The sequence below is a fragment of the Oryctolagus cuniculus genome, chromosome 5 (assembly GCF_964237555.1).
Source record: "Oryctolagus cuniculus chromosome 5, mOryCun1.1, whole genome shotgun sequence".
NCBI lineage: Eukaryota > Metazoa > Chordata > Mammalia > Lagomorpha > Leporidae > Oryctolagus > Oryctolagus cuniculus.
The window spans coordinates 25946332-25962683 of NC_091436.1; positions in this window are offsets into that span (position 1 = coordinate 25946332).

Below are 16352 nucleotides of genomic sequence, written 5' to 3' on the forward strand. Positions count from 1 at the left end.
GCCAGCTTTAGATCTTAAGTCATGGGGCTTCTTTGGGTCCAGGATGGTGCAGCCTGTGCCGTCAGGGATGTCTTCAGACATCCATGGGTACGTTCACAGCGTGGCTGTGTCTGTGAAACACATTTGGCTCCTGTCTCCTCTTGATGGTTGCCTGTCGTTCTCAGCATGACTGTGGGAGCTTGGAGAAGTTGGAGCTGGCAGCCTGCAAGCTTTTCCTGTGGGCGCTTCAGTTGGACTAAATCTCCCCCTGGAATTTCATTTCCTAGGAGATCCAAATTGGAAGCCAAGTTGTTAGATGCAGAATCATCCCTGTTCTCCAAAATGTGGGCAATCTTAGTGATTCTGATGAGAAGCAAGTGCATGGAGCATAGATGTGGCATATGGAGAAAAACACTGTGTGCTAAGGCAACAGAAGCATTCGATTATTACAGGTGCAATGACTGATCCAAACATTAATAATTATGTTTCCACCTGATAATTCCTTTATTCACTTAAGGCATTGAAGATAGTGCTTTTTGTGCTTTGTGTATGTTGCCCCGTGACTCAAATAGTTTCCCCTTGCTCCAATCATTTTTCTATTCGGAGTTCAGTTGAAGGAATGCCAAGACCCTGCCATTCCCACTGTGCTTCCAGAGAGATAGTTTTTCTTTGGGAATGTGGAGATGATCACCGGCCTTAAGTGCTATGCATATGAGAGATGAAGCTACGACCATACTTTATAATTTCTGATTCCTGAAATTATTATCAGCTCACTGCCCCACCTGCTTCAGAGGAGCTCCTCACCCTCCCCAGAGACACCCTCCACACAGATTATGCCTTTCAGCACTAAGATGAGAGCTCACTGAATGAAAACACCAAGGATGCAATAAAATTTATTGGAGGATGGTCTAAAAAACAATGACATCTGGGAAAATTCTCTTGTTCGTCATGGTTGGGAAAGATATGTATATATAATGTAGGCAGAGAGGTAGCAGGAGCAGGGAGGAGCTGAGGTCCATCAGCCCACATGACAGTCCCAGCCTGCAAGGTAGCCCACCACCCACTATTCAAACCATTTCCTTCTTTGAACCACCCCAAAGCATCCCCTTCTGTGCACCACCCAGACACACTTTCTATGCACTACTCAAATTGTAATTTCTGTACACTCCCCAGCTTTTCCCCTTTGATACAGGAGAAACTACGAGTTCACCTGCATCAGCTAGACATATCTAACAAGGCCGTATGATCCTTTGGTTATTATAATATAATTACCGTGGCCAACACTCCCACACCCAACATGCACCTGACATAATGACATTTCTAAGATTAAAAAAAAAAAAAAAAAAAAGACAAGAGAATGACCAGTACTCAGACTCTGCCCCAAACTCCTCCTCCTCCTTTGAATATTCCATTAAGCCTTATCCCAGAACCGCCTTCCAGATCATGTAAAGGGATACCTGCAAACCTTGTTGAAGGAAATTCTTTCGAGTTTACCTGCATGCCTTCCTGAATATGTACTTTTCCTTTTTCTCTTGTTTTTTTTTTTTTTTTCTTTTCTCTTGTACTTTTTTTTTCTCTTGTTTCCAAAAGACAAATGCATTAGGGTAGTGTGGCTTCATTGCCTGGGGCATGGTGGCTGCATGCTACTAGCATGCTTCTGTAGTAAAGTGGCACACGGAGCACTGAGGAAGTTTGCTTGCACAGCGAGTCACTTCATCTTGTTGGGACATAATCATCTTTCTTTCTTTTTCATTTCTCCATCCCCATCTTTTAAACACTGTGACTCAGAGGTTCCTGACCGTGGTCACATGTTGAAATAACATGGACATTAAAAATACATTGATGTTAAAAATATTACCTGCTAGGGTAAGCCAACGCTTGGTATTTTTTATGGCTCTACAGCAGATTACAATATGCATCCATGATTGAGTGTTCCTAATCATGCTGCATACAAAACAAATTTAAACTTCAAGGGAACATCTCACAGTTTGATTCTGCAGGACCATTTGCTTATATGTTTTCATAAAAGATTCTTTAGTCAATAATGGTCAGCAAGACCATGCCAGTTGATTGTAGCAGCTGTCTTCAGTAGTGTTTTCTTGACTAGATGTGGTTGGCATTCCGCTCTTAAGCCTGGTGGCAACCTATGAATACTCTTACCAAATGTTCAGGAAGCGCTGGCTTTTGCTAGTTTATAAAGTGCAACTTCAAAACAATGTTCTTTATTGAAAATTTCTTAGAAGGGCCATTTAGGATTCATGGTTCCTCTTTGTGATATGAAAATGTGGACTGCAGATTGCCAAACATGTTTAGAAGAAATTTCTTTTAGCCCAAGATTTCAACCCTTTTCTTCATTTCTGATTATAGGGTGGACTAATTATACTCCCAAATTCTCATTTACATTAAAACTCTAGGTTATCATCAAGAGGTTTCCTAATCATTAATGAATGTAATAAGAATACAAAGATACAAAGATTATTTTTCCTCTCTTGCTTCCTGCTGTGTGGTAAATAGAAAATGCTCACTTGTGGAAGCAAGCAACTTCAGTTCTAGTTCCAACTCTAGCAAATAGCTACATGACTGTGGGACCATCTTCATTTGTTCTTGATTTACTCATTTGCAAAATAAAAGTATTCTACTAAAATCTCTGGTTGTTAATCTTTGTTTTGTTTTGCTTTCAAAGTGACTTCAAAGTCACTATGTAAAACTGATGGTCAGGAATTTGAACTGTTGTGGGGCTTCAGGGGCCCCTAATTTCCTTCCTAACTCACCCTACCCTTGAAGGAGTTCTACAGAATCCCTAGGACAAGGAATGTCTAAAATATATAGGCTAATTAGTTAGGCATTTTTCTGCTGTAACATTTTCTAAGTACACATGTATGTATGCATGAACATATGTGTGTATTTGTGCCTATATACAAACATACATTGGATCATAGGAGTAGCAACTATTTTCAGTCTAGGGGGATCAAGACTTGGAAACTAGACACATTTACTGTGGAAGGAAGGCACTGTGGGAAGTGCACTGTGCCTGTTTCTAGGGACAGTCAGGAGTGAATCGTCCATAGCATTTGGTGACTGTCATATAAACAGTAGTATGGAGGCTGAACAACTTGTAAAAAAAGACATCCTCATGTTGATGACTTTGGGGATTCTGTTGAGGGAAAGATCCATGGGGAAACAGCTTAGAGACTAGCGGGATTACTCAGGAATGTCATGTTCAATGGATGTACTCACTGACCATTGGATGTGCCTAGATGCTTCATATTTCAGACAGGCTGGTAATTTATAAACAAGTTATTATAAATTTTTAGAACCAAAAATGAAAAATAACATGCTTCACTATTTCTACTGAACTCAGATCTGGGATATTTCCATAACTCTAAATACTTATCCGAGAGCTGCTTACTTATCAGCTGATACATTTGTCTCAAAAAAGATTTCATAGGATTTCCTCTGAAGTTTAAGAATGCCCACTCCTAATTTAGAGGAAGTTTCAGAAGATAAGGAAATTGCCTGCAGTTAGACATTTGTTTCCTTAAAAAAGACATACTGAATATTAGGGAGAAAGGTTTACTGATTCTTAGATATTAGCCTAGTATTTCCAGGATCCTCCTAACCTCAAATGAAGAGAGATAAGTTCTCTATTCTTGTTAGACAAAGGAAAAGGTTGGAATTACTATATCCATAAATAAAGGAAGATAAAATTGGGACCATTTTTCAGAACTTTTATATTAATCACATGTTACAGTCTTTGAAGTGATCTGTGCCATTCACGTGATGAAACCATTGATAACTGGTGTCATTCGAACAGTGAGATTTATTTATTTATTTATTTATTTATTTATTTTTGATAGGCAGAGTGGACAGTGAGAGAGAGAGAGAGAGAGAGAAAGGTCTTCCTTTGCCGTTGGTTCACCCTCCAATGGCCGCCGCAGCCAGCACGCTGCGGCCGGCGCACCACGCTGATCTGATGGCAGGAGCCAGGTGCTCCTCCTGGTCTCCCATGGGGTGCAGGGCCCAAGCACTTGGGCCATCCTCCACTGCACTCCTGGGCCACAGCAGAGAGCTGGCCTGGAAGAGGGGCAACCGGGACAGAATCCGGTGCCCTGACCAGGACTAGAATCCAGTGTGCCAGCGCCACAAGGCGGAGGATTAGCCTAGTGAGACGCAGCGCCGGCCCGAACAGTGAGATTTTTGCCATCAACATCCAACATGGTGCCCATGCCCATAAAACTACAGTTAAACAAACCACAGTCTTGAAGCTAACAATAGTCTTGGAAGCTTGTTTTAGCTAGGGACCAAATGATTGAGTTGAGGTCGGGATAAGTCTGGCCAGCTAGGAAGCAAATGGTGGTCACTTAGGAATCCAACCTTCTAATAGCAGTACAATAATGTCTCTTTGCTTTATCCAGGGGCCTGATGTCGCTCCCCCTCTTCATGGAGGAACGACACTAAACCCTGCCTAGGCTTCATATCCGAGTCACGGCACCATTATGTCGCTCCCCGTCTTCGTGGAGGAACGACACAGGACCCTGCGCTGTTCTTTCGTCTGCTCGGCCCTCCCCGGGTTTGCTGCTGGTCCTTCCCGGGTTGGCTGCTGGTCTTTCCCGGGTTGGCTACCGTCCCTTCCACCTCCGTGGAAGGGCGGTTCCCCCTGCCACATTCCCCACTTCCGCGGGGGAGCGGCACACCGCCGGCCGGCTCTCTCGGGGGCTGCACAGATGTTCCCCTTAGATGTTCCTCTTAGATGTCCCTTGTGCATGCCGTCTCTCTCCTCCTTTATAGTCCTCTTCCACCAATCCCAACTCTGCTACCCACACGCCGAGTACGCTGCTCTCCTCCAATCAGGAGCAGGTCCCACAGTTTATTGGTTGAACTGGAGGCAGCTGTGTAGAAGCTATTTCCCTTCTCAGCGCCATATTGTGGGAAAGCAGATGCATAGAATAAGTCTTAATTCCAGTAACTTAGTCTAGTCCGAGTTGCTCCCAGTTGCTCCCCACAGCCTGATTACCTGAATTCTCACTGATGAATGCCACTGTTGCGTTAGAGTGGTGGGGCGTATACCACTCTATTGGTGTGCTCTTCCTGAGTAGTTGCAAAATAGGAGGGTGACTAATGACTTCCTCCTGGGTATTGGTCACTGTGGAAACTCTGAGTTGGTGGATGTGGGTAAGGTGGGTGGAGCTGCTGGAGGATGATGAATAAGACACATGGAGGTGCTGGATAAGTTAGAAGACAAACTTGGGTTAACTTCATGCTAATTCTTAGCAATTACCTTGCTCTGGTCTTCCTAAATTGCAGAAGGAGATTCTTATATTTAATATTTAGGAATATGCAAGAGAAATGGCAGAGATGACTTCTATCCTGATGCAGTGTGTAATTTAGGGGAGGAGACAGAACATGTATGAAGTGACTGATGACACATTTTTTCAACATACAGTGGAGCATGCTTCTCTTGCCTGGTGACCCACTTTGGTTTGGCAGTGGTATCAGCAGAGCTCTTGGAAAAATGTGGTCATAATTTTATCTTTTTTTTTTTTTTTTTGACAGGCAGAGTGGACAGTGAGAGAGACAGAGAGAAAGGTCTTCCTTTGCCATTGGTTCACCCTCCAATGGCCACTGCGGCCGGCGCACTGCAGCCGGCGCACCACGCTGATCCGATGGCAGGAGCCAGGTACTTATCCTGGTCTCCCATGGGGTGTAGGGCCCAAGCACTTGGGCCATCTTCCACTGCACTCCCTGGCCACAGCAGAGAGCTGGCCTGGAAGAGGGGCAACTGGGACAGAATCCGGCGTCCCGACCGGGACTAGGACCCAGTGTGCCGGCATTGCAAGGCGGAGGATTAGCCTAGTGAGCCGCGGCACCGGACTCATAATTTTATCTTACACCTTGAAGACTCCCTGTTAATACTGAAATTTCTGTAAGTAACTAAGAGCGTGTTATTTTCTTCTTGGAAAGATGAAAAACTTTTGATCCATTTGCTATTTCTGTTTAGAGCAATAATGCAAAGTGATGCCTTATTCAAACATAAAACATGGGCAGTATCTGTTCTCCAAGTCATCTCTCATATGAGGTCATAAGAGTAAATCAGGTTTCTGCCCTACTTCCAGGAGTGTATTGGTATCCTTGTGCAGATCATAGCTATCCAATTATGGTTCAAAGGTTAGCAGTCTCAGCAGGACCTGGAAATGCAAGTGATCACTCTACCAATCCTTGGCTCTTTTGAAGATGTCACTCAGAAGCCCTCATTTTAGAAAAATCTTCAAAAAATTCTTAAGTTGAAGACTGGGAAAACGCCACTACAGAAAACAGAGGGTTAGTTGAAGAGAGAGCTGTCGCGTTTTGAATTGATCTCTGATATATGAATTTTTAAAAATCCAGTTGAACAATCTTTGCTTCTTTTTTATTTTTTTATTTTTTTAAATACAAATTATCTATTTTTTCACCACTCTTTTTTTTTTTTTTATTTGACAGGCAGTGTTAGTGAGAGAGAGAGAGAGACAGAGAGAAATGTCTTCCTTCCCTTGGTTCACCCCCCAAAATGGCTGCTATGGCTGGAACTACGCCTATCCAAAGCCAGGAGCCAGGTGCTTCCTCCTGGTCTCCCATGCGGGTGCAGGGGCCCAAGCACTTGGGCCATCCTCTACTGCCCTCCTGGGCCACAGCAGAGAGCTATACTGGAAGAGGAGCAAACGGGACTAGAACCAAGCGCCCATATGGGATGCCGGCTCCGCAGGCAGAGGATTAACCTAATGAGCCACTGTGTCAGCCCCAATCTTTGCTTCTTAATAGAAATATTTTAATCCTTTTTAATATTAAATGTGATAACAGGTATTTGTGTCTAGATCAACTGCCTATTGTTATTTTCCATGACTGCTTTATCTCTTTTCTCTGTCCTTTTCACTCCTAATCTTTTTTAAAATTAATTTTGTTTTGTTTCAATCAGCCTGAGTCATTTACTGTTGTTTTTATTTATTTCTTTGAGAGGCAGAGTTACAGAGAAAGAGAGAGAGTAGTCTTCCATCCACTGGTTCATTCCACAAATGGCCACAATGGCTGGAGTCGGGCCCCTCTGAAGCCAGGAGCTAGGAACTTCTGGGTCTCACACATGGGAGCAGGGGCCCAAGAACTTGGGGCATCTTCTGCTGCTTTTCCCATGACATTGGCAGAGAGCTGGATTGGAAGAAGAGCAGCCAGGACAACAACAGGTGGAGGCTTAACCTAGTAAACCACAGTGCCAGTCCCCTAGTCTTTCTTTGATGAATCAAGAATTACTAGCTATTCATCTTCCCTCTTTATATTTTTATCTTAGTTACACATTTTTCTACTTTTCATTTAATTATTTTAACATATCCTTAATATCTCAATATCTAAAAAATTAATATTTTTATCACCTCTTCCTCTTCAATAACACTAGATTTTGTAATATTCTAACTTTATTTACTCCTACCTTTTGATTATTATCTCTTGCATTTTAACTTTCCATATTTCATACCCTGCAAAACATATTATTGGGGTTGGCCCTGTGGCATAGCAGGTGGAGCTGCTCATGTAGTGACAGCATCCCACATGGGCCCCGGTTCGAGTCCCAGCTCCTCGACTTCCGATCAGGCTCTCTGCTATGGCCTGAGAAAGCAATGGAGGGTGGCCCAGGTACTTGGGCTCCTGCACCCACATGTGAGACCTCAAAGAAGCTCCTGGCTCCTGGCTTGGGATCAGCTAAGCTCTGGCCATTGTGTTCATTTGGGGAGTGAACCAGTGGAATGGGAGACCTCTGTCTCTCTCTCTCTCTCTGCCTCTCCTTTCTCTGTGTAGCTCTGACTTTCAAATAAATAAATCTTTTTAAAAAATGTATTATTAATGCTTATGCAGTTAATATATATTTATATTTGACCAACTATCTGTCTTTTCCTTGGCTCTCTATCCTTCTTGCATTTCTTAATTTCAAATTTACCACATTTTATTTCTCTGTGAACAATGCTTAAATTTCAAAATTTTAGATCTGTTTTACAAAATCTGTTTTTTTTTCCTAGAAGTGTCTTTATTTTGCTTTTACTATTGAAGAATATTTTCACTGGTATGAAATTCTAGCCACAACATTGTTTTATTCTGGCATTTAAAATATCCTACTCTGTTATCTTTTGATTTCATGTCCCTATTGGGAAGTTAGCTGTCAGTCTCATTGAACTTTTGATCTTCTTTTTTATCTAGGAAATTTTAAACCATCCTATTTCTTTTTATTTGATTGTGGTAAAATAGACATAGTCTAACATTTTCAGATACAGCCATTTTAAATTATAGAGCTCACTGGCATTAACAACCTTCACAATGTTGCATAACTATCACCAGTATCTTTTCCCAAAACTTTTCCATCACAAAGAACAGAAAGTCTACATCTGTTAAGCAGCAAGCTTCCCAGTAAACACTTTTCCTCAGCCGCTGGTAACCTCTGTTCTACTTTCTGTCTCCATGATTTTGTTTACTTTAGATATTTAATATAAATTGAATTATACAATATTTACTCCCTTGTAACTGCCTTCTTACACCCAGCATGTTCTCAGTGTTTATTCATGCAGAAGCATGTATCAGAGCTTCATTCCTTTTCATTTCTGGGTAATATTCCAGTGTATGGACATATCCTATTTTAATCATCTGTTGGCAGACATGTGGGTTGGTGCATCTTCTGGCTGTTTTGAGTAACACTGCCATACTCATATACAAGTACCTGTTTGAGTCCCTGTTTTTAATTATTTGGGATGTGTCCCTAGGAGTGGAATTGCTGAGTCATATGATACTCTATGATAACTTTTTGAAAAACTGACAGAGTACTTTCTGCAGTGGTTGTCCTGAAGCAGGCAGGCATGCAGGCTAAAATTGATTAGATTTGTGAGCTGGAAGACCACACCTTCGCCATGCCCCTGTGTGACTTCACGCCATACCTGATACCTTCACCATGCCCCTGTGTGACCTCATCCCTCTACCAGGCCACACGTGGGTGCCCACCAGCCAATCAGGTTAATTAACCACTCCCCTTTGGAAGTGGGTTAAAAGCCTAGGACATGATGTGTCCAGCCCCTTCTCTTCAGCCCTGGCCTCTTGCCATAGCCCTGTGCCTCTAGGGCACATGGCCTTCTGCACCCTAGGCTTTTGGGCCTAGGAGCTTCTCCACATGGCTGATTCCTGGTGCTCAGTATGAACCCATATTTACCTCTCTCTCTCTTAAATAAAGCTCTCTGCCTCTGCTTTGCTGTTGGTGATAAGTGGTGGATAGTAGCTCAAGGCGCTTGCTGCACGTGGTTTTTGGCCTGCTTTCTGCTTGGTATGGACACTACCCTAGTTTTCAGGCTTTCCTCTCTCTCCAACCTGAAATAAAACCCTCACTTTCCTAGATGCCTCTCGCATTAAATAAAAGCTTAAAACGTACCATGCTGCCTCGTTTATCTGTGCCGGTATTTAGAATTCTTCTCTAAATATTAGGCAAGAACCCTCTTGGACTTACTAATATTGAGGATTTATTATGATATTAAGATATTTATTATGATTTAAGATATTTATTATGATATTAAGATTTTGCATATGGTGAAATTGTATGGCACCCTAAATTCCGGTAGCATATGTGGAGAACTTTAAGGGGCCATATTTTGATATAAATTTTAGAGGGTCATATCTGATTTCAGTCCCATCTTATATTCTCACAGGAAATACTTTGTGAATTCTGAAGTACAAGACCTCTGGAATCTCAATTCCTTAGCATGTGTTCAGCTAGCAGTGAGAGATTTCCTGGCATTCCAGAAATTGCCTTTTTCTTGATTTAGTGTTTCCTTTGTTATTGAAGATATCGTTTTCCAGAACTTTTTTTTTTTTTTGACAGACAGAGTGGACAGTGAGAAAGAGAGACAGAGAGAAAGGTCTTCCTTTTGCCGTTGGTTCACCCTCCAATGGCCGCCGCGGCCGGTGCGCTGCGGCCAGCGCACCACACTGATTCGAAGGCAGGAGCCAGGTGTTTCTCCTGGTCTCCCATGGGGTGCAGGGCCCAAGCACTTGGGCCATCCTCCACTGCACTCCCTGGCCACAGCAGAGAGCTGGCCTGGAAGAGGGGCAACCGGGACAGAATCCGGCCCCCCGACTGGGACTAGAACCCGGTGTGCCAGCGCTGCTAGGCGGAGGATTAGCCGCGGCGCTGGCCATTTTCCAGAACTTTTACAAAGTGTTTTCTAAAGATTTATTTATTTGAAAGTCAGATTTACACAGAGACAAAAGAGGGGGGGAGAGAGAGGGAGAGAGAGAAGTCTTCCATCTGCTGGTTCACTCCTAACTGGCCGCAACGGCCAGAGCTGCGCCAATCTGAGGCCAGGAGCCAAGAGCTTCTTCCAGGTCTCCCACACGGGTGCAGGGGCCCAGAGACTTGGGCCATCTTCTACTGCTTTCCCAGGCCATAGCAGAGAGCGGGATCTGAAATGGAGCAGCTGAGACTTGAACCGGTGCCCACATGGGATGCCAGCACTGCAAGCAGCAGCTTTACCTGCTACAACACAGCACTGACCCCTACAAAGTTCTTATTGCTGTGCCCATTTAACTCTTAAATTCTGTGTCAATCAGTGTTCTCCAGTGAAACAGAATCAATAGGAGATATAGATGCTACAGAGACAGAGATACAGATGTAAACTTGTTTTGAGGAATTGGCTCACACAAATTACATGGGGCACAGCAGATTAAGCCACTACTGGTGACACCGGAAACTCATATTGGAATTACAGTTTGAGTCATAGTTGTCCTACTACTTATCCAGCCTCCTGCTAATTCACCTGGAAATGCAGTGGAGGATGTCCAAAGTGATTGGGCCCTGCCACCTCATGAGAGACCTGGATGGAGTCAGGCTCCTGGCTCCAGCCTGACCCAGCCCCTCGCTGTTGTGGCCATTTGTAGCATTAACAAGTGAATTTCTCTCCATCTTTCTCTGTCCCTCTGACTTTCAAATAAGTAAGTAAAATACATCTTTAAAAAATGTGAAATATGCAATGTGGTCAGCAGCCTAGAGACCCAGGAAAAGTCAATATTGAAGTTCAAGTTCAAAAGCTATCAATTAGACACACAGGGAAGAGTTGATGTTCCAGTTCAAGTCTGAAGTTTGCTGGTAAAATTCCTTTTCACTCGGGGATATCAGTCTTTGCTCAGTTAATGCCTTTAACTGATGGGATTAGGCCCATCTACATTATGGAGGGTTTATCTGCTGTACCAAACATTACCTACGTAAGGTTAATCTCTCTCTCTCTCTTTCTGACACACACACACACACACACACACACTACTCACAGAAACACCCAGAACATTTGACCAATATCTGGTCTGACACATAAAAATAACCACCATGTGCTCCTTTCAGTATTTGTCATCCTATTTGCTGTCTGAGCTTCTGGGTGGATTTTTCTTTTAAATTGTTATCTATTTACTTATATTTATTTGAAAAACAGAGAAAAAGAGAGAGAGAGAGAGAGGTTGTTTCCTACTGGCTTCTTTGCCTTCACAAATCTGTGTATCTGCTGTGCTCCACCACTGACCACTGTTAAACCAAAATGTTTGCTGATTAAATATTTAATTTCAAATATATTGTTTCTGTGTTCTATAATTTTATTTCATTCTAAATGCCAGTAGGGAACCAGAAAAGTAAGAATTTCCTTTTTTGACTTATATATTTACATTTGGCTTATGTTTCTTAATTTCATCACATTAGTTGAATCTTTGGAATCTAGGTAAAATAACTTTATTAACTATAAGTATATTTATGTCTTTTTTTTTTCTCTTGGTCCGTTTCATTGATGTGACTGCAAGTTTTGACTGAATGCTGGATGTTGTGCATGGGGAATTGTGGGGGTGCTGGGTAGTCCACTCTTCCACCAGAGAGGGCTGCATGGGTGTGCAGCAGAGTGGGAGCAGCCACCACACTGACCAGAGGCAGGGCTGAAGGTTTTTTGTTTTTTTAGAAATATTTATTTGTGTATTTGAAAGGCAGAGTTACAGAGAGGGTGATCTAGAGCTGGAGAGAGAGAGAGAGAGAGAGAGAGAGAGAGAGAGAGAGAATACCATCTGCTGGTTCACACTCCAGATGCTACAACAGCCATGGCAGGGGCCAGGCCAAAGCCAGGAGCCAGGAACTTCTTCCTGATCTCCCGCATGGGTGCAGGAACCCAAGCATTTTGGCCGCCTTCCACTGCTTTTCCCAGGCCACTAGCAGAGAGCTGGATGGGAAGTGGAGCACCTGAGACATGAACGGTTGTACATATGGGATGCTGGCATCGCAGGCGACAGCTTTACCCACTATGCCAAAACACCAGCTCCTGGGCTGAAGTTTTGCAAGCCACATCTGTGTCTGGTTTGGGCCTCACTATAGTGGAGCCTCCCCTGCCCCGAAATCCCAATTGAGAACCTAGGGTATTGACTGGGGTTTCTCCCCTCTGCCAGCTTCTGAATTCCACTTTCTGGTACTTCAACTCTGTGAGAAAGCCAAAAAACTCTGCTCTGATTTTGTGTGACTTCCTGCTCAGACTGTTGTTTTGCACAGTGTGAGAGTTTGGCAGCTGCCTGTAGGGGGAAATGAGGATGTCTAATTTACCCTGCTCTCCTGGATTCTATGTCCTCGGGTCCTGGATGCTTTGGTAATCCAGCAATCCGTCTTCCACAGCAATTGTTTTTGTTTGTGGATTTGATTTGATTTTTTTCTGTCTGCAGCTTGTGATGTTTTCCGTAAACTCTATGTTTTCTCTCCATATTAGCTCCAGCTCTGTAAAGTGGATTCCTCACCTCTGAGTGCAAGCCAGCAACTTGTCCTTGCCCTGAGGGGAACAGCTGCTTGGAGATCATCAGTTTAGCTTACAGTGGTTTCTTTGCTCTTCTCTCCTAGACTTGGATCCCTCCAGTCCTGGTTTCCTCATTCATTTTCCAATGTCTTCAAGTAGAAGGTGGTTGCTACTGTTTTAAAAAATATTTTATCTGACTTTTCTCTTGATTTTTAATAATTTGATGCAAGCCACTTCATCTTAACTAGAAGCAAAACACGTGATTTTTGAAGATATCATTCAAGAAATCTTTCCTATTTCTTAGTCAGTTATCCTGAAGGAAACATAGGCAACTTGCCTTAATCTTCCCATGCTATAATCTATCCAAGTAAATTTGTAATGTATTTGGAAATATTAGGAATGAGAGGAAAATTATAACCTTAATGTATGTATTATAAATATTGAAGGGTGGCATTTGGCACAGCATTTAAGATATAGGTTGGGACATCTACTTGCATCCCACATCAGACTACCAGGTTCAAGTCTTGGCTCTGTTCCTCCTTCTAGCTTCCTGCTAATGCACATCCTGGGAGATAGGAGGTGATGAACCAAGTACTTGGGTCCCTGCCACCCACAGTGGATTCCTGGATGGAGTTCTGGCTCCTGTCTTTCGCCTGGCCCATCTCTAGCTATTGGGAACTTTTGGGGAGTTAATCAGATGAGACAGATCTGTCTGTCTGTCTCTGTTTCTGTCTTTGAATTAATAAGGTAAATAAATAAATAAATAAGAAGTACTGAGATCTGGGAAAAATAACAACATTAAATAAAATTCTCTCTGTGTATAGTACAGTGTTAGTTGTCTTCATAATAAAGATTTAATGTTTATTCTCCTCTCGTTTTAATATATTAAGGTTTTCTCAACTTCCCTTGGGAAAATATTTTGCGTCAAGACATTGGATATTTAATCTCAATGTGTTTGAAGTCTGATTGCACCTAGTCTGGCACCTGCAAATCCTGCAATTTATTTTTCATCTCCCTTGTTTATGACTCCTTCATTTCACTTTAGTCATTATTAAGGAAAATTATAGGTAGTTCTATTTCCTGGTGTTGAGTTGGCACAAAGCTATTTGTTTTGTTTTATTTTGGTTTGCTGGTAATGTTCTTCCTGAGCTTCATTTTGTGTTAGTCTGACTATAGAACATCCCAACTTTGTAATAGTTTAGAAGCAAGTTCATTTCTTTGTACTTACAATTCTTTGCCTGTTTTTCATTTGTAACCCTGAGGAATAGAAGGGGGGAAGTGAGCAACAAACATAGGAATAGAATGCAGGGTTTTGGGGTTGGCGCTGTAGCGCAGCAGGTTAAAGCCCTGACATAAAGCGCTGGCATCTCACATGGGCGCCGGTTCTCATCCTAGCTGCTCTTCTTCGGATCCAGCTCTCTGCTATGGCCTGCGATAGCAGTGGAAGATGGCCTAAGTCCTTGGGCCCCTGAACCTGCATGGGAGACCTGGAAGAAGCTCGTGGTTCCTATCTTCATATCAGCGTGGCTCTGGCCATTGCGGCCATCTGAGGAGTGAACCAGCAGATGGAAGACCTCTCTCTCTCTGTCTCTACCTCTCTCTGTAACTCTTTCAAATAAATAAAATAAACCTTTAAAAAAAGAATGCAGGGTTTCTTGCTTTTTGTCCTGATGGATGGCTTTCTTTTTTATTCTATACATTAGGGCCACCTCCATCAGAAGTGACCTCCTTTCTCACAAGTCATTTTATTCCTTAGTTTTGACTCAACTATAGATTCATTGCCCCTGTGCCTAGAAACATAATCCCCAAACAAAACAAATCTCACAACAGCTCCTATTAACCTACTTCCATAGCATGAACACTTATTACATCATCTTGATTATATACTTGGATAAGTGTAAAACATTAGTTATTTATCACTACACAAATGACCCGAGATTGATCCAGCAAAACAGCATTTTTCCTGTTAGAGAGCAAAGCCTGAGTGAATAGAACCAAAAAGCAACAAATTCACAGCATTGCATTCTCCCTCTTTCTTATGGCAGCCAATACAATCCTACTATGATATTATTAATTCTTTATTTAAAGTTCTTCACCCACCTGAGGGGGGATCCAGGTATTGTGTGTGATTCACAGGGATATCATGAAATCGTGGCAACTACATAACAAATTTCAGAAATGAGGACTGGTTTCTGAAATTGCAAGGACGGGAAGTAACAGAGCTGAAGAGAAGAATGGAGAAAGGACCTGGGAATTATTCTTTAGCAGCCATTGCAGTAGAAAACATCTATGAAATTATCCTTAGGTTGTAAAGACTGGAGGATGAGGTATGAATTGCAGTAGAGGAAACATTTGGGTGCTTCCTACCTTGAGACAGTGGGTAGAACTATTTGCATGATATCCAGATACAAGATTTTTTTTGTAGGAAAAGTTTTTAGGCTGTAGCAGTAAAATGAAGTAACAGGGTGCTGGCTCAGGAACCAACAGACATGGCTTTATTATCTGACAGATGATGCTAATTGTGGCCCTTGACTGAAACAATGACATCAGCCATTCCTACCTTTCCAAGACTCTCAGGAGGCCCCATCACAAAAAAAATGTAATCATTGACTGATGGAGGCCACATTTGAAAACAAGGAGGAGGGGACTGGCATTGGCCTAGCAATTAAAATGCTGATTAAAGATGCCCAAGTCCCACTTCGCAGCGCCTGGGTTTGATTCCCAGCTCTAGATCCTAACTGAAGCCTGGTACTCTGGGCATTTGGGGAGTAAGTGGATCTCTCTCTTCTGTCAATCTCTCTCTCTCTCTCTCTCTCTCTCTCTCTCTCTCTCTCTCTCCTCACCCTTCTATATTTCTGCCTTTCAAATACATACTTTTTAAAAATAATTATTGAAATGAGGAAGAGGTTTATAGTTCCCAATTTGTCCATCCCAGAGAGGGAAGTGGAAGATCTTCTCAACTTAAGGCTTTGGGGGAAACCCAAACCTCGGGTGAGGTCATGAACTCATGACCTAATACAGTTGTGGGAAGGTAGGTAGATAGCGGGTAGGGCTGAGGTCTGACAGCCACAGCGGAACCACTGTTGGACAGCTCCTGGTTACCCACGTGGCACTGTGGGCAGCTTATTGCCAACCATAGCCAGGCCCAGATGACCACTCCCTCTCTGTGTACCACCCAAACCCCTTTCCTTTTCCTGAGAACCACCCAACCTCCCTCTGTGCTCCATGCAAGTTGGCTTTACATACCCCAGCAAACTCCCTACCTTTCCATGTAGCAGAAACCACATCTCCTAAAATGCTGTGAACACAGAACCAGCACTTGAAGCAGGGCTGCAGATGTGTCCCCCAGATGACCTTTATATTATTACCGTGTCACAAAATAAAATTATAATGAGGGACACTCCCACTGCCATCATGCACCTGATGAAATCTGACATTTCCAAAAAAAAAAATGGGGCGGGCATGGAAATGGGCTGTGTTGAGCCCCTCTGCAAACTCACTCCCTTTTAGACATTCAGTTGGGATCCAGACACCACCCCCATGCCTCCGGATGGTATGACATGAAGGCCTAACTTT